We start from the raw sequence: 5280 nt of genomic DNA on the forward strand, positions 1-5280 counted from the left end.
TATCATTAGGAATCATTTTTTCATGAGCCTTGTTTTGTAGCTGTCCATCTTTCTATTATTCTTGGTGTTGCTACTACTGTATTAATATTGCAAAAAGGTGAGCAAGACTCCTGTTTTGTAAGGGTTCAGGCAAGTGACACCATCATTTCTCCTCATGGGATAGGAGTGACCAGGACCCGGAGCCTCAGGACCAAGCTGATGATCCTATCTCGCTAACTGCTCCACCTTTTCCTTATTGAAACAGGTTCTGTCAAAGCTGCCACTATTCATGGATGACAGAATGTGACCTCCACAAAACGCAGGAGAATTCAAGACAAATTGAAATTTCAGGTAATTTATTTCAAGTTAGAAATGTAACAAAAGCCTTTTGCTGATAAAGAGGCTCTCACATAGGATCAGAGTCATTAATCTCTAAGACCCAAGTGAACAAAAAGTATTATTCACCTAAAATGCAATACTCTATTAGTAATGGAAAAAATATTCACATTGTGAAATGGTAGATACAGAAATTGTCAAAACTTCAATTATTGAAAATATATCCATTTATTGAATAGCCACTAGATCCAATGCCCTGGGCTAGATGTTATAAGGGATAGAAAAATGCTAAGGTCATGGTCTTTGCCCTCAACATAACTTGCAATCTATAAAAGGAATGAGCAAGTATATATGAAACAATTATCTATATTTTCATCATTCTGGAAAATTTATAGATCCAGTCAACTCTATCACCCCTTACTTCTACTTCTCTGGTACTAAAGCTTCAATTCAATTTCCAAAATTCCATTTCTTTGAAAACCTCCCAAGATTTCCAAAATATGGAGTCACTTCCCACTTGGTGCTCTTCTAGCAGTTTGTATTTACTCCTCCCAAAGCACTCATTATGGTATATTGTTGTATCTGTCTCCCCTTCTGCAACCTCTCAGGTAGAATATAAGCTCTTCAGGTCATATTCATGCTTTGAGTGACACTTTCCCCTTCTACAATCCCACAGTCACTTGCAACACGTGACCTGATCTAGGAGCTCATAACTGGTAACAGATGGACACATAAATGATTGAAGGAATTGAGTTGAAGATATACAGAACTGTATGAGTACAGATTGTTGCATGGGATGAATCTCAGTCTTAATTGTATTCTGCTTGTATATCAGTAGTATTTTGTTTGCACCACAGGTGTCTTAATTTCTGAGCAGAACAAACTGTCCCTTGTTGGATTGCCTTAGCCAGGCAAGTGGCGAAAAATATGACAGTTACCCTCCAAAAATTTAACCAAGAACAGAGATAAAGCAAAACCAACTTCCTTAAACTAAAAGGAGTGTTTCTAGAGGGGAAATTTTCTGATAAAGTCAGCTTTTAAATGATTCACATTGACTACAAGAGTCAATGGTCAATAGTCAAATGGCCTCCATCCAAGCACTTGAGCTTAAAGCCTGGATTTCAAACTAAGAGAATTAAAGTGTTCAAATTTCAGCCCTGGTTGACTTGACATCCTGTCTACCTACATGTTTTGGCTATTCATTGAAAGCTTGCATAGCCTGTATGGTTACCATGGAGCCCACATTAGACTGAATGCCACTTAAATCTTTTAAATCCCTCCATTAAAGGAGTTTATCCTACTCTTTCTGCTTCCTCCAACAAAATAAAATTTGAATGGTGGCACTCAGTAGGTAAATCAGAACACACTATTGATTTTCAATTTTTCAATTTGTAAGGCAGAGATGTGATTTCTCATTACAGAATATTTTGCTAAGGATTTTACCAGTAATTAAGTTTCAATGTGCATAACATGCATTGAATTCCTTAGAATTAAAGCTATCTGGCATTTCTAAATTTCTGAAAGTTTAATTTTAAATATCTACAATAAAGCACACCAACAATTTTTAGTATTTCAACTAACTGTATAATTTTTAAAAAATCTTTTTCATTAAAAAAGAAAATAAATTAGAAAATGAAACCTTCATTTCTTTCCCTCTGGATTAGAAAGGACAGTTTTATGCTATTGCAGTTCTTTCTTTTGCCTTAATCATTGATTCATCTTTAATTTATCAGGCAGCATTTTCTCAAGGGATCTAAGCAACTGCTATTTTTGGTGTGAGACATTTGTAATTTTTCCTCTACATTTAAAAAAATATGCAATTATTCACACATAAACTAATAAGAAATGTCATACTGGTACACATCGCAACTTCACTGGCTTGAGAATTCTATCCTTAAAAGCTGTATAAACAAATGCTTTGTGGGAGGGATGTTTGTCTTCCATTATGTTAACAAGCAGAATGCCAAAACATTTTCCTGAGAACGCATCAGAAATCTAACATCCTGGGACCAGCAGTTAGCATAATGACTATGTTGCTGAACTCCCATGTAGTTGACAGTGGTTTGAGCCCCGGACCCGGTGGCTTAAATTCACACCGGGTGCGTGTGTGTGCGTGCCCAAGATCCTGAGAGGAGAATGAAGGAGAAGGGATTGCGGTGTGGCCATCCTCCCTGGGGGATGATTTCTCGCTTTCTGTCTCTCTTTCTCTCTTTGTCTTTCTGGCGAGCACACACACCCTATAGCAAAAAAAAAAAAAAAAAAGAAAAAAGAAAGAAATCTAACATCCGTACTTGTAAATAAACCTTTTAAAATACATTTTATTTTAATCTATACTGAATATTAAAGTAATACGTTTCCATAATTTCAACATCCACTATGTAAAGTTCTAGTTTTACACTTTTTTTCTCAAAGAATGCTGCCCGTTTTCTACAGTATCCAGGAACAAGTCCATGTGAGTTACCCTTTTCAGATCTTTTATATTATAAACTTTGATTAAAGCCCTTTTTACCTTTGGACTGAAATGTTCTACTTATTTAATGTATTTCATGGTCACAACCACTGATGACCTGGTAAATAGCAAGGCATTAGCCCTTTTCAGTTTCCATTGTTTTTATATCTCTGCCACCTATGACACTGTGGTCATACTCAGTTTACATTCTTTCCTACCTAGACCTATGACATACAGCATTGCCTCAGTGTTTGCCCTGCCACGCCTTCTTCATTCTGCACACACTCTTTTTCTTTTCTGAGCTCCAGCTTTAACTTCACCTGTCTAACAGTAGAACTTGACCACCACTCTATTCAGCCACCTGTTCTTCCCTGGTTTCCTCAAATACGCTTTTAAAAATTGACTTCAGGAGTCAATGTAGAATGACTGAAGTCCTGAATCAAAAATGAGGAATTTCAAGTTAAAATAATGTAAGTATATTATTTTACCATTCCCCCCTGTGTCTCTACTGAAAAATGAAACACTTTATAGACTAGACAGCCTCAATAAGTCTTTTCAAAATTTATGTGCAAGTTTATCCTTTCATATTTGGTCAAGCTGAGTGTTCTCTGCAGAATTTAAGATTTTATTATCTTCTTTTTCTAGGTCATTTATAAATATCTTAAGTAAAATAAATTTCACCTCTAATTTTTGGGTAGTTTAATAATTATATGTCCCCTAGTTATAATTTCTTTCTAAATCATAGGTGCAACATTTAGCAACCTTCTTTATTTTTTAACTGGTTTATCATCTGTTCACTAAAATGTATTCCTCACTTAGAATAATACAGTGTCTCTAGAGATGCCCAGTTCCTTGAAATGTTCTGATTCTATAGATCATTATACTATAGTTACTTTACATAGGCACTCTTTGAAAAAATAAAACTTGTTTAACTTCTTTTGTATACACTAGAAATCTCTTATGGAAAAACAAGGAAAGCCATTAACACATAGATAACTTAAATTTTCTGAATAATTTAAATGCAGGCCAGAAGGTAGTGTGGTCCATGGGGCACTGGACTCCCATCTGGCCAACCACAGTTCTAGTCTTGGACCCGGCAGCTTGCTTTCTCACTCTCTCTCTCTGGTGAGTGCAAGTACCATATAGCAAATTAGATAATAAAGTTAATAAATAAAATTAAATAAATAATTTAAAAAGCACTTAAATGGGCATTACAGTATTATTATGTAAAAAAATTAGTAAAATTCAATTTACTTATGTCTCATTTTAATCATATTGAAATGGAAATAACCAGTCTATTTAAACTGACCAAGACATCTTCATTGAAGCAGAATAATGCATGGGGTAGAGGACAGATTTAAACAATCATGAATTTGAAGATACTGCAAAATCGTCTCCAAAACTACTTGCATCATTATGTACACTCTCTAGAAAAGAAAGGCTGTTTCAATGCAATAAGACCCATGTCAGCGAAGGGCCTTGGCAAAGGGCAGGCTGCCTGCAGCTGGAGGGCTTAATGGCTGGATTCCTGGCTCATCCGCTCCCCGACTCACCTTTGGACACTTAGGTCTGTTGCCTGGTACTTTGAGACTAGTTTGTTCCCCTCCGTGCCCCATCTGGACACCCATGCCAGCAAACAGTTTTGCCAAATGGCAGGCAACCTGCAGCTGGTGGGCTTAACAGCTGGGACTCCTGGCACATACCCTACCCCACTCGCCTTTGTACTCTCAGGAAATCTGTGTTTAGTATAGCATGCGTTGCAGATCTCTTCTTGATTACTGAGTTGAAGGTCAGCAGCTCAGTTTCAGGAGCACCTGTTCTCTAGAAACAGGGAGGATTTGGGGTCTCGTCTCCCAGGACTAGTGACAACAGTGCAAGGTGCTGGTGAGCAACGGGGAGTCAGAGCAGAAAAGAGATCACCAGTTGCCCTCTCCTGCACACCCTTGAATGCTCAGAGATATCTTGAATAATTTAAAAAGAAACAAATAAATCACCAGATAACTAGAAACAACCGCAGAGGCACAAGAAATATGAGCAACCAACAAAATGTCTCTCCCCTCAGGGAAAACATCGATTCCTCATCACCCACAGACAACACAGTGAAACTCGTGGAAATTTTGGATCAACAATTCAGAATATTCACAGTGACCAAACTAAATGAGATGCAAGAGAAAAGAGACAAGGAGATCCAGATGAGGAAGTAAGCACTTTCACAATTTGAAAGAATAAATAGACACCATAAAAACTAATCAAACAGAATTGTTAGAGATGAAAAACATTTGATACAGGAAATTTGAACCTCCCTTTTAATTTTAAATGAAAAAATTAAAAGTGGATTGGATCACCCAGAGGATCAAATCTCGAATGTAGAAGGCAAAAACCTCTGATACAGAAAAAATTATTGAAAATACTGAGAAAAGGGAACCAGCAGTTAGCGTAATGGCTATGTCGCTGGACTCCCACGTAGTCGACCGCAGTTCGCGTCCCGGACCTGGTGGCTTAAAACTCATGCTGGG

Source organism: Tupaia chinensis, unplaced genomic scaffold (genome assembly GCF_000334495.1).
Source record: "Tupaia chinensis unplaced genomic scaffold, TupChi_1.0 Scaffold146687_1, whole genome shotgun sequence".
NCBI lineage: Eukaryota > Metazoa > Chordata > Mammalia > Scandentia > Tupaiidae > Tupaia > Tupaia belangeri.